This window comes from Triticum urartu, chromosome 4, assembly GCF_003073215.2.
Source record: "Triticum urartu cultivar G1812 chromosome 4, Tu2.1, whole genome shotgun sequence".
Lineage (NCBI taxonomy): Eukaryota > Viridiplantae > Streptophyta > Magnoliopsida > Poales > Poaceae > Triticum > Triticum urartu.
In genome coordinates, this window is record NC_053025.1 from 27,724,650 (window position 1) to 27,739,695 (window position 15,046).

A 15,046-nucleotide genomic window follows, 5' to 3' on the forward strand; every position below is an offset into this window, starting at 1 on the left:
AACGATTAGCGGGGCCAAACATCTTGTGCTCCCGGGTGTTGATTTCATTGGCTTGGAAGGATGACTCTCGCAACTCGTTCGTTTGTTTATTTGCGCATATACTCTCCATTTCTCGACACCTTCCTTGTCACTTCATTTGATGTCCCCAAATCATATCTAGCAGCTACAGAAGCCATTGAAACTCATCACTAGTGAGCACCACCTCCTAACCATATTATATTTTCCGTGTCATCGTACTTGATCAATAGTAATAACCATTACATCTGCCATCATAGAGAACCTATGTATACCTAAGCTCTATCGATGAGCCACTTGCATCACCTCCTTAATCATCAAGACACCTTCCTTGTTCCCCTAACCACCTCTCTATTGCCACTCTGTTGCCTCCCCCGTAGGATGTTTCTCTAAACCCAGCCAAAAACGACCACTCTAACACCTGCGATGAACCTTGCCATAGAGGTATAACCCTAATGGATCTCAACAGTGAGGTACACTATCGTGTTATCAATGTGGCATGCTTTTCCGCATAGATGTGTTTGTCCTCGTACTGTGACGGTCATTTATGGAGACTAACCATCTCATTATTACTACTTCTATCCGGGTCTATAAGTTGGACATGGCATTTAGGTCGTCAGTTTAAATAAATAAATATATGTTATATGCTACTAAAAATATATCATTAGATTTCTTGTTGAATGAAGTTTTCAAACATTTATTTTTGGTGACATATTACATACATTTCATTATTCAAATCAAAGATCTAAAAAAACATGCCCGACTTACATGACCGGATAGAGGGAGTAGTTTGTTTTAGATGGTACCATCTCACTAGTTACAACTACACTACTCCCCAAAAGTACATCTCTGATAGACCCACACATTTGTCATTTTCTTGTACCCTGAAATTAACACCTTTCCTTATGAAAAATTTCAGGTACATGGTCTACCGGATCGGACGATGATGGCGCCTTTGGTGTCGTGCTCCCTCCCGAGGGCATCGTTTTGGAGCAGGAGCTGGCTGGAGGGGACAAGGAGGAGCGGTGTTTGATCTACCGCAAGGTCGACGACGGATCCCGGCGGCATGGCGCTGCGGAGTTTCGGCGACTGGCGCGTGTGGATGGATACGTGCATGATGGTGGCGTTGTCAGTCGCCGTGGTGGCGTCGATGGCAGCTAGACCGGGCAAGGTAGGTGCAACAGCATTACTGAAGATGGATTGGTGGCAGGTGGCTGCGGTGGCCTCATACCCGGCAAGTGTCCTGGTTGAGGAGTGCGCCGGACTGGTGGGAGCCCCATACTCGGCAGACGTCCTGGTTGGGACCTCAGGTCTTAGATGTTAGGTTTAGCTGCGAGGTCTGTTAGGTATTAGGCCCATATTATCAGCATATCTTCATCAACTGGATAGGAGTAGCGACAGATGTTGCCTAGACAGTGACTTTAGTCTTACTGGTGTATGACTTTGTAAGGTCTTGTATGAATAATTAATAAAGTGACTGTATGCATCGTCTAGATGCAGAGGCCGGAGTCCTCCTCCATTTCTAAATAAAACATGCCTTGGGTTTATCAGTGTCTGGGCTCCCTTTTTCTTGAACTAACACAGTTTGCATCATTGGTGTACAATATTTCCAACTATATGAATGAAAACCCCTCCCAGAAAAACTATATGAATGAATCAAGTGCAGTAGTATTTTATAGCCGGCCGGCGGCACCCAGGATCAACTTACTTAGATTAATCTAGGAAAGATACTTTTATCCTCTTCCTTATCGGTATATCTCTTTTCCGTCTCAATCTGAAAAACGATAGGCTAACAGAATCGACTCTAACATTGCAGGTAGCACCTGGGAAAATTAGTGGCGGCTGCCTTCGCAGTTAGTAATGTACGTACGCTTAATCTTACCCATTAAGAAAGACGCAGGTGACGTGAACGCTGAGTGAAGCACCCGATCGATAGATAGTTCTACACCACCACAGAATCAACTGAAATGCATTCAGGTTGTGGGAGTATGAATCTGTGAATACAAATAATCTACTAGGACGGTACCACCGTCCACACCTCACTAATTAACCCTCGGACGAATCACACGAGAGTCTCTCTATCCCTACATTGTGTGCACCGTTTTGCAGTTGATAGCTAGGTTGTTCTAAATTAGCCTTTTAGCTGAGTGTACACTATGGTACTTCCTGTCCACATGTGGGTTTCTTCATATAGCCAGCATAGCTTTTGACAAGTAGTTCTAGTACTATATGGAGATAAAACTTAGGTGACGCGTGAGTCCAAGTATCTCGCGAGTTCATATATGCTATGATAATTTTTGTATTGCTTGGAGAGGAAAGTACGCTCAAGTACCCCTGAATTCCATTTTCAGATGAAGTACCTCCTGAAATATTTCTTGATAATAGTTGAGGTAGACTAATAAGCACTATGAGTCCAAGGCTAATGCCACTTCTCCATTGCTTCTCACGCAAACTTTGTTTTAGCAATATTGCTTCCCATGCATGATAGCGGTTTTAAACTTTAGATTTCACTCTTGCGAAGGCGCAATGGTCACTTAATCACTATGAATTTGATGTTGATGCCCTCAGGTACGTCGGGTCTTGATCGAACGCCATGTCAATTAATCACTGTAGCATGACAATTTTTCTGGCGTGTTCACCTCATGGCAATTTTCACTGTATGAACATGACAAATTCTATACATAAGCATGGCAATTTTATACGTTTTCACATGGCAAATCTAGTCTTCAGATTTTTAACGCTAAGAATCTGGCTTCTGATTTTAACATTTCCTATATTTTTCGAGAAAAGTTCGACGGCAGTAACGAGATTGCCCTAGGAATCTAGAACGATACCAACGTCCACAACTAACTGACCCTTAGAAGAAGAATCACATGAGAGTCTCTCTATCCCTACATTGTGTGCATCAATTTGTAGCTGATAGCTAAGGTTGAGCAAAAATTAGCCCCTTGTGGCTGTAGTTACGTACGCACGTACTCGATGGTACTTCATTCGATCCACATCACCAGCTGCCTAGGTTTTCACAAGGAGTTCTTGGACTATATGGAGATAAAACTTACATTAGGTGATGCGTGAGTGTTAAGTATCTTGCGAGTTCGTATATGTTATGGTAATTTTGTAGTACCTGCAGAGGAAAGTACGTTCAAGGACCACTGGAATATTTTTCTAATCAGAATGAAGTACCACCCCCTGATACCTTTCTTGCTAATTAACTGTTGAGGTAAAACTAATAGGCACGGACGTCAGTCCAAGGTTAATGACACTTCTCCATTGCTTCCCATGCATGATTAGCAATTTTAAACTTTCAGATTTTACTCTTGCGAAGGCCCAACGGTCACTTGTTAAGAGGAGGGGCAAAACCCAGGTTTTACATTGTTACGCGTGGATGGTGACAGTGTGTGCTACTGCAAGTACCAGTTAATTGCACTGGTTGGCGATGGTTAGGATCTAGCAAAAATGTCGCCTTCGATCGGAAGAACATGCACTGACGGCCGATCCATCTCCCGGGCGTACGTAGGCAGGCACGTAATGACGCCGACGGTGAACGCCTCTGACAGAGAGTGTATGTTCGGTTATTCACTTGGTAGCCGTCATGGCGTCTCTTTTGGACGATCTATCGGATTATGCCAACGCAATGCACTGGAATACTCGATGTGTTTTGGCCTTGATGATGATTATAGCATTCAGCAACGAGATGTTTCTTTTGGACTCCTCAAGTGCATGAATCGATCTCAAGGAAGGTCAAGAGTTTCTGAGAAACGTATACTCACACTAGGGCCATCAACCCATGAAATTACAGGAATATACCGTAAGCGCGTCATAACCGTAGGTATAAGTATAGCCATAGTAGATGATGGATTGAGCATTTGATATACATGAGAGATTATGTCCGTAGTGAATGCTGCAGTTTATTAATTGCAATGCTGAGACTAAACCAGTACTATGAATTCGTATGGTTGCTGTTTTGTAGTTCGTGTTGTAGATCTTTACCAAGCTTCTGGCATCTTAGTTGGAACCAATGATTCCTTCACTGAGCTCTTAGCCTAGAGTGCTTTCACCTCTAATGGTAGGATTCTCAAAATTTCAAGATGATGTTTTTTTTTTCTCGAATATGCACGAGTACGCATATCATATATTAAAGAAGAAGTGGGGAAGACACCCCTCCACGTTGTTTACAGTTACCCACGCAAAGCCATACTAATTCCACTCCACTCTAAACATTCACACTACTCTCTCGCAACAAACCACCTAGCTAGACTCCCAAAGGAAAAATCGAGATCTCCTTTGAGTGGCCCTGCCTACCTCCATGCTCTCCCTTCCCTGTCTATCTTCGTCATCACATGATGGATTGATGGGGAGGCCCCATCAAAGACAATATCGTTCTGGCGTTTCCACGTCGTCCATATTGTTGAAAATATTAGCACTTTTCTGATTAGACTTATCCACGAGTAAACAGTGAGCATGGCATAAAAGGTATGCATCTCATAGCGATACCTAAGCATACTAGCACGTACAGAACATAGAAACGAACCTTCTATGAGCAACACATATACGGCTAGCATAAGTATGAGTAAACGAGGGATGAACAGATCAATACCCTCCGGTTGGCCAGGCCAACGCGGCGGCGGCAGCAGCAGCCTCGGCGTCGTCCGTGGCCTTTTTCTTGGAGGCGGCGTCGTCGGCCATGGTGTCGATGCAGGGGAAGTAGTGGAAGCAGAGGCGGACGAAATTGGGGACGGATCGGGAGCAGTCGCGTTGAGACGCTCCCCAAAAACCTTATTGCCGTTCTCCCGGGCAGGATCTCAAACGACAGGGTTCCGGAGGCACCCGCTCTCCCGACCAACCGTGCACACAGTCGTCGAGATGGGATCGCCGGAGGCAGCACAGAGTGAGGAACAGTAGATGACGGCTAGGTCACGCGAGAGGGAGTGAGTAAACTGAACTAGGTTACTTCACTGGCCAGAGCCTTCTTATATAGTCCGTAAGGAAGAAAGTCGTGGGCCTTGCGGAGGCCCACGACCAAATCGTCCCACTCCCGGCAAGGGAGTCGTTGTTCCCGGCAAGCGTCGCACCCCGACAAGGGGTCAACGAATCACGGCAACGAGGGTCCCGGCAAGGGTCGCACCCCCGGCAAGGGGTCGACGAATCCCGGCAACGCAAGTGAGCCCACAGTCCAACGTCTTGGACAGTGGCCCACATGTTAGCAACTCGTTAATTAATCCCTGATTAATTAATTCATTCTTGAGCGGCAAAAATAAGCTTCGGCTCGGCTCATTCCCGCAACCCGCAACCCGCAACCCGAGGCGCGCGCGCGTTGTGACGAGGTGAGGCATGGCGAGGCGGGCGGCGGAGGAGGAGGAGCGCGCGTGTACCACTCCTCTTCCCAAGCTCCCAATGGCAAGTGGTAGAGCAGCCCTTATAAAGGGGTCTCAACTCTCCTCAACTAGCAAGGTGGGACTAAACTTCCCACCACCTGCCATCTCATACATGGGCCTCAAGATTAACCAGGGATTAGTGTCTTATACGGGCCTAAGCCCATCCATAATCCAACAATCCCCCACCAGATCACGAGGCACATAAGTTTGTCAACTGTTCCAAACAATGTTTGATATACCAGTATTTTCAGTGAAGACTGTTAAGTTGAACTTCCACCTAGAGCAACAGGATTAGACTTCTTCACAACTGAACAATGGACTATGCCTTGAATTGTCAGTTTGGCGTGCAGAAGTTTCACCTATTGTCAGCTGATACATGGCTGCCGAAGACTAAACCCCACGGGTGGAGCTTATTAGTCATACTCCGTACCTTCTCATGAGCTTAATAGAGATTCCCCAATCTCACAGACTGTGACCGGCAGTCGGGCTCACATAGGTGTGTTCCTCCAAAGAATGCTCTGTATGTTAGCATCTTGCTTACACAAGCTTTGGAACATATTAAGGCAAAAGTCAGCCTGCCTTACAGAATTGAGAGTATTGTGCATCTCCAATGGAGTGGGTTAATTAAGGATACTCTCCTCAGTTGACCGCTGGATTGTTTTCCCATGTCCTAATTCACGGGATCTCCGATCACATAGGTTGGGTTACCCCCATGGCAACTTACGTGGGTCTCATATCCATCTCCCTCGATGCATTTTCTATCACAATCCGTGATAGCCCTTTCATAAAAGGGTCTGCCAGATTCTTAGCCGTCTGGATATAATCCAACGCTATTACTCCGGAGTTTCTTGATTTTCTGACAGATTTCAATCTTCTTCTTATGTGATTTGTGGATTTCATGTTGTCCTTTGAACTCTTAGCCTTGGCAATCACTGTTTGATTGTCACAGTTCATAAGGACAGCCGGCACTGGTTTATCAACCACCGGCAAATCCATCAAAAGCTCTCGAAACCATTCTGCTTCGACGCATGATGTGTCTAATGCTGTGAGTTCTGCTTCCATAGTCGATCTGGTTAAGATTGTCTGCTTGCAAGACTTCCAGGAAACAGCACCACCACCAAGTGTGAAGACATGTCCACTTGTGGCTTTCATCTCATTAGCATCAGATATCCAATTCGAATCACTATACCCCTCAAGTACCGTCGTGTACCCAGAATAGTGGATTCCATAGTTCGAAGTATCTTGCAAATAGCGCATCACTCGCTCAACAGCATGCCAATGCACATCTCCCGGATTGGAAACAAACCGGCTCAGTTTGCACACAGCAAATGAGATGTCAGGACGAGTAGCACATGCTAGGTACATCAGTGAACCAACCACTTGAGAATATCTCAATTGATCTACAGTCGTGCCTTCGAATTTTCGAATCCGCACGCTAGGATCATATGGTGTTGCAGAAGGTTTGCAGTCCGAATATCCAAAACGGCTCAAAATCTTCTCAATATAGTGGGATTGCAAAAGTGTAATTCCACCCTCAGAATTTATCAGTAGCTTGATGTTCAGGATAACATCAGCCACACCCAGGTCCTTCATCTCAAAGTTGTGAGATAGAAAAGACTTGACCTCCTCAATGACCTTGAGGTGGGTCCCAAATATCAGTATGTCATCGACATACAGACACAGTATAACTCCTTCGCCCCCACCATAGCGATAGTATACACATTTGTCAGCTTCGTTCACAACAAAGCCAGCAGATGTCAGAGTAGTGTTGAACTTCTCATGCCATTGCTTAGGCGCTTGTTTCAGGCCATACAAAGATTTCACTAGCTTACACACCTTTCCTTCCTGACCATTTACTACAAAGTCGTCCGGCTGTTGCATGTAAATTTCCTCGTCTAGCTCTCCGTTAAGGAAAGCCATCTTAACGTCCATCTGATGAACGAGAAGACCATGTGAAGCAACCAAAGCGAGTAACACTCGAATGGTTGTCAGTCTAGCCACAGGTGAATAAGTGTCAAAGAAATCCTCTTCTTCTTTCTGGGTATAACCCTTGGCCACAAGCCTAGCCTTGTACTTCTCAACAGTACCATCGGGCCTAAGCTTCCTTTTGAACACCCACTTACATCCTAATGGTCGACAACCATAAGGACGATCAGTGATCTCCCATGTCCCGTTAGCCAAGATGGAATCCATCTCGCTGCGGACCGCATCCTTCCAGTAGTCAGCATCCGGAGATGCATAAGCTTCTGAAATGGAACTGGGAGTATCATCATCCACGAGGTACACGAGGAAATCATCACGAAAGTACTTTGCAGTCCTCTGTCTCTTGCTCCTGACAGGAGCTTCCTCGTCATCCTCCGTGGAACTCTTATCACTTTTATGTTCATAATATTCCATCGGAATAGCAGGTTCAGGAGTCTCATCAGATTCTAGTCTAGAATTGCTTTGCATATCTCTCATGGGGAAAATATCCTCAAAGAATGTAGCATCCCTAGACTCTATAATTGTACCGACCTTCTGGTCAGGTACCTCAGATTTCACCACTAGAAATCTATAGCCAACGCTATGCTTGGCATAGCCAAGAAAAACACAGTCCACGGTCTTTGGTCCCAACTTGCGCTTTTTGATTATCGGCACATTGACTTTCGCCAAACAGCCCCAAGTGCGCAAGTAAGAGAGTGTAGTTCTTTTCTTTTCCCATTGCTCATAGGGAGTAGTGTTGGGGATATTACTACTGGGCGTAAACCGGCCTATCTGGGCCGGGTTAACTTCGTCAGTAGTTAAGTAAGTTAAAGCCCAAGAAGACAGAGGAGGGCTCAAGGCCCATGGTCGGCTCAAGGCCTGCAGCCGTAAACCGGCGTTAGTAGTTAACCTGTATTGTAAGTTAGGAATAAGAAGAGACCAAACCGGACAAATCTATGAGCCGGTATTGGGACTCCGTAAGCCGACGAGAGTCACCCGTGTATATAAGGGGACAACCCAGCGGCGGTTCAAGGACAACAACTCGAGACATAGGCGAAGCTTGTTTGCTCCCTAGTCATCGAAACCCCATCAATTCCATCACAACTAGACGTAGGCTTTTACCTTCATCGAAGGGGCCGAACTAGTATAAACTCTCTTGCGTCCTTGTGTCTGCTTTAACCCCTTCAAGCTAACCCGTCGTGTTGGGGATATTACTATTGGGCGTAAACCGGCCTATCTGGGCCGGGTTAACTTCATCAGTAGTTAGTTATGCTAAACCCAAGAAGGCAGATGAGGGCTCAAGGACCATAGTCGGTTCAAGGACTGTAGCCATAAACCGGCATTGGTATGTAACTTGTATTGTAAGTTGGGAATAAGTAGAGACCAAGCCGGACACATCTATGAGCCGGTGTTGGGACTCTGTAAACCGACGGGCGTCACCCATGTATATAAGAGGACGACCCGGCGGCGGTTCAAGGAGACAGACAACAACTCGAGACATAGGCGAAGCTTGTTTGCTCCCTAGTCATCGAAACCCCATCAATTCCATCACAACTAGACGTAGGCTTTTACCTTCATCGAAGGGGCCGAACTAGTATAAACTCTCTTGCGTCCTTGTGTCTGCTTTAACCCCTTCAAGCTAACCCGTCGTGTTGGGGATATTACTATTGGGCGTAAACCGGCCTATCTGGGCCGGGTTAACTTCATCAGTAGTTAGTTATGCTAAACCCAAGAAGGCAGATGAGGGCTCAAGGACCATAGTCGGTTCAAGGACTGTAGCCATAAACCGGCATTGGTATGTAACTTGTATTGTAAGTTGGGAATAAGTAGAGACCAAGCCGGACACATCTATGAGCCGGTGTTGGGACTCTGTAAACCGACGGGCGTCACCCATGTATATAAGAGGACGACCCGGCGGCGGTTCAAGGAGACAGACAACAACTCGAGACATAGGCGAAGCTTGTTTGCTCCCTAGTCATCGAAACCCCATCAATTCCATCACAACTAGACGTAGGCTTTTACCTTCATTGAAGGGGCCGAACTAGTATAAACTCTCTTGCATCCTTGTGTCCGCTTTAACCCCTTCAAGCTAACCAGTCACGATGGCTCCATGACTAAGTCCTTTCTCTAGGACATCTGCCGTGACAAAACCACGACAGTTGGCGCCCACCGTGGGGCTATCGCACGATGGTTTTCAGTTCTTGGAGGGCCGCTTTGAAGGACTCGAGGGCTACGCTGTAGGCCGGATGACTAAGAGTCATCGTGGCAAGCTCTACATCGATGACGCAGGCTGGGGCCCCGAGGCCGGCTCAATTGAGTACGGGTACCGGGTCCCCTTTGGTAGCATTCACGTTTTCATTGGCAAGATCGATGAACCGGGCCCTGAGCCGGACATCTGCACCGACCTCGTCGAGACAGCTCAGCGTGCGCAATCCGCCCGGGTTAAACCGGCCATGAAGCGTGCCTTCGTGGGAGTCATCCTGGAAGAAGTTATGAGGACGGATCGGAGTTTCGCGGGGCGACTGTCGTTTGTTCCGGTGACGAATCTTCGACCGGAGAAACCGAATCTCTTTCTCAGCTACAAGATGGTCGGATTGGGAGCTGTTCCGATGGCGACAGTATTCTGGACCCCTCTGATCTGCCCAACCGGGTTGGAATATTTTTCATGACCGGAACACAAGCAGCGCATCATTCTTCGACAGCCACGGCAACGATCTCTGGTTCAGCAGCGGCGACGGCTGCCGGGGCAGGAGGCCCTGTGCGCCCGCCGGCTCAGGTTCTATCAGAACTATTTGATGCATTGGCTGTGCTTATGGCAGAAGTTAATCCGCCAGATCATGACGTTCACAACACGGAGATTGCAAGGGTAAAGGAACAGATCACCCAGGCCAAGGCGGATCTGGCAGCTGAGGACACCAGGATGGCCACAGAGCGGGCCGCTTTAGACGCACAGGCCTACAGGCTTATGTTGGACCAGAGCGCGTCGCATGAAGTCATGAGGAGGAAGCACCGATCCTGCTTACCTCCGGTTTTCGAGGCCAGAGACCTTTTCTGTTGGAAATATGCCCTAGAGGCAATAATAAAAGGATTATTATTATATTTCCTTGTTCATGATAATTGTCTATTATTCATGCTATAATTTTATTATCCGGAAATCGTAATACATGTGTGAACACATAGACCACAATGTGTCCCTAGTGAGCCTCTAGTTGACTAGCTCGTTGATCAACAGATAGTCATGGTTTCCTGGCTATGGACATGGGGATGTCATTGATAACGGGATCACATCATTAGGAGAATGATGTGATGGACAAGACCCAATCCTAAACATAGCACAAGATTGTATAGTTCGTTTGCTAGAGTTTTTCCAATGTCAAGTATCTTTTCCTTAGACCATGAGATCGTGTAACTCCCGGATACCGTAGGAGTTCTTTGGGTGTACCAAACGTCACAATGTAACTGGGTGACTATAAAGGTATATTGCGGGTATCTCCGAAAGTGTCTGTTGGGTTGACACGGATCAAGACTGGGATTTGTCACTCCGTATGACGGAGAGGTATCTCTGGGCCCACTCGGTAATGCATAATCACAATGAGCTCAAAGTGACCAAGTGTCTGGTCACGGGATCATGCATTACGGTACGAGTAAAGTGACTTGCCGGTAACGAGATTGAACGAGGTATTGGGATACCGACGATCGAATCTCGGGCAAGTAATGTACCGATTGACAAAGGGAATTGTATACGGGGTTGCTTGAATCCTCGACATCATGGTTCATCCGATGAGATCATCGAGGAGCATGTGGGAGCCAACATGGGTATCCAGATCCCGCTGTTGGTTATTGACCGGAGAGCCATCTCGGTCATGTCTACATGTCTCCCAAACCCGTAGGGTCTACACACTTAAGGTTTGGTGACGCTAGGGTTGTAGAGATATGAATATGCAGTAACCCGAAAGTTGTTCGGAGTCCCGGATGAGATCCTGGACGTCACGAGGAGTTCCGGAATGGTCCGGAGGTGAAGAATTATATATAGGAAGTGCAGTTTCGGCCATCGGGAGAGTTTCGGGGGTCACCGGTATTGTACCGGGACCACCGGAAGGGTCCCGGGGGATCCACCAGATGGGGCCACCCATCCCGGAGGGCCCCATGGGCCAAAGTGGGGAGGGGAACCAGCCCATAGTGGGCTGGTGCGCCCCCCTTGGCCCACCCCATGCGCCTAGGGTTGGGAACCCTAGGGTGGGGGGGCGCCCCACCTGGCTTGGGGGGCACTCCACCCTTTGCCCCCCCTAGGAGATCCCATCTCCTAGGGCCAGCGCACCCCCTAGGGGGCCTATATAAAGGGGGGGAGGGAGGGGGCAGCCGCACCCTTGAGTCTTGGCGCCTCCCTCTCCCCTGCAACACCTCTCCCTCTCGTAGTAGAACGGCGAAGCCCTGCTGCGGTGACCCCTGCATCCACCACCACACCGTCGTGCTGCTGGATCTTCATCAACCTCTCCTTCCCCCTTGCTGGATCAAGAAGGAGGAGACGTCACGCTGACCGTACGTGTGTTGAATGCGGAGGTGCCGTCCGTTCGGCGCTAGGATCTCCGGTGATTTGGATCACGTCGAGTACGACTTCCTCATCCTCGTTCTTTGAACGCTTCTGCGCGTGATCTACAAAGGTATGTAGATGCAATCTGATCACTCGTTGCTAGATGAACTCATAGATGGATCTTGGTGAAACCGTAGAAATTTTTTTGTTTTCTGCAACGTTACCCAACAGTGGCATCATGAGCTAGGTCTATGCGTAGTTCTCTTTGCACGAGTAGAACACAATTTGTTGTGGGCGTAGATGTTGTCAACTTTCTTGCCGCTACTAGTCTTATTTTGCTTTAGCGGTATTGTGGGATGAAGCGGCCCAGACCGACCTTACACGTAGGCTTACGTGAGACTGGTTCCACCGACTGACATGCACTAGTTGCATAAGGTGGCTAGCGGGTGTCTGTCTCTCCCACTTTAGTTGGAGCGGATTCGATGAAAAGGATCCTTATGAAGGGTAAATAGAAGTTGACAAATCACATTGTGGCTTTCACGTAGGTAAGAAAACGTTCTTGGTAGAACCCTTTTGCAGCCACGTAAAACTTGCAACAACAATTAGAGGACGTCTAACTTGTTTTTGCAGCAAGTGCTTTGTGATGTGATATGGCCAAAGTTGTGATGAATGATGAATGATATATATGTGATGTATGAGATCATGTTCTTATAATAGGAATCACGACTTGCATGTCGATGAGTATGACAACCGGCAGGAGCCATAGGAGTTGTCTTTATTTTTTGTATGACCTGCGTGTCATTGAGAAACGCCATGTAAATTACTTTACTTTATTGCTAAACGTGTTAGCCATAGTAGTAGAAGTAATAGTTGGCGAGCAACTTCATGGAGACACGATGATGGAGATCATGATGATGGAGATCATGGTGTCATGCCGGTGACAAGATGATCATGGAGCCCCAAGATGGAGATCAAAGGAGCTATGTGATATTGGCCATATCATGTTACTATTATTATTTGATTGCATATGATGTTTATCATGTTTTTGCATCTTGTTTAATTAGAACGACGGTAGTAAATAAGATGATCCCTCATAATAATTTCAAGAAAGTGTTTCCCCTAACTGTGCACCGTTGCGACAGTTCGTTGTTTCGAAGCACCACGTGATGATCGGGTGTGATAGATTCCAACGTTCACATACAACGGGTGTAAGACAGATTTACACATGCAAACACTTAGGTTGACTTGACGAGCCTAGCATGTACAGACATGGCCTCGGAACACAGAAGACCGAAAGGTCGAGCATGAGTCATATAGAAGATACGATCAACATGAAGATGTTCACCGATGTTGACTAGTCCGTCTCACGTGATGATCGGACACGGCCTAGTTAACTCGGATCATGTTATATTAGATGATGGGAGGGATGTCTATCTGAGTGGGAGTTCATTATATAATTTGATTAGATGAACTTAATTATCATGAACTTAGTCTAAAATCTTTACAATATGTCTTGTAGATCAAACAACTTCAACGCGTTCCTAGAGAAAACCAAGCTGAAAGACGATGGCAGCAATTATACGGACTGGGTCCGGAACCTGAGGATCATCCTCATAGCTGCCAAGAAAGATTATGTCCTAGAAGCACCGCTAGGTGACTCACCCATCCCACAGAACCAAGACGTTATGAACGCTTGGCAGACACGTGCTGATGACTACTCCCTCGTTCAGTGTGGCATGCTTTACAGCTTAGAACCGGGGCTCCAAAAGCGTTTTGAGAGACACGGAGCATATGAGATGTTCGAAGAGCAGAAAATGGTTTTTCAAGCTCATGCCCGGTTCGAGAGATATGAAGTCTCCGACAAGTTCTTCAGCTGTAAGATGGAGGAAAATAGTTCTGTCAGTGAGCACATACTCACTATGTCTGGATTACATAACCGCTTAACTCAGCTGGGAGTTAATCTCCCGGATGACGCGGTCATTGACAGAATCCTTCAGTCGCTTCCACCGAGCTACAAGAGCTTTGTGATGAACTTCAATATGCAGGGGATGGAAAAGACCATTCCTGAGGTATTTTCAATGCTGAAATCAGCAGAGGTAGAAGTCAAAAAGGAACATCAAGTGTTGATGGTCAATAAAACCACCAAGTTCAAGAAAGGCAAGGGTAAAAAGAAATTCAAGAAGGACGGCAAGGGAGTTGCCGCGCCCGGTAAGCAAGCTGCCGGGAAGAAGCCAAAGAATGGACCCAAGCCCGAGACTGAGTGCTTTTATTGCAAGGGAAGTGGTCACTGGAAGCGGAACTGCCCCAAATACTTAGCGGACAAGAAGGCCGGCAACACAAAAGGTATATGTGATATACATGTAATTGATGTGTACCTTACCAGTATTCGTAGTAGCTCCTGGGTATTTGATACCGGTGCGGTTGCTCACATTTGTAACTCAAAGTAGGAGCTGTGGAATAAACGAAGACTGGCGAAGAACGAGGTGACGATGCGCGTCGGGAATGGTTCCAAGGTCGATGTGATCGCCATCGGCATGCTACCTCTACATTTACCCACGGGATTAGTTTTAAACCTCAATAATTGTTATTTAGTACCAGCTTTGAGCATGAACATTGTATCAGGATCTCGTTTAATTCGAGATGGCTACTCATTTAAATCCGAGAATAATGGTTGTTCTATTTATATGAGAGATATGTTTTATGGTCACGCTCCTATGGTGAATGGTTTATTCTTAATGAATCTCGAGCGTAATGCTACACATATTCATAGTGTGAATACCAAAAGATGTAAGGTTGATAATGATAGTCCCACATACTTGTGGCACTGCGGCCTTGGTCACATAGGTGTCAAACACATGAAGAAGCTCCATGCAGATGGACTTTTAGAGTCTCTTGATTACGAATCATTTGACACGTGCGAACCATGCCTCATGGGTAAGATGACCAAGACTCCGTTCTCAGGAACTATGGAGCGAGCAACCAACCTATTGGAAATCATACATACTGATGTGTGCGGTCCAATGAGTGTTGAGGCTCGTGGTGGCTATCGTTATGTTCTCACCCTCACTGATGACTTGAGTAGATATGGGTATGTCTACTTAATGAAACACAAGTCTGAAACCTTTGAAAAGTTCAAGGAATTTCAGAGTGAGGTTGAAAATCA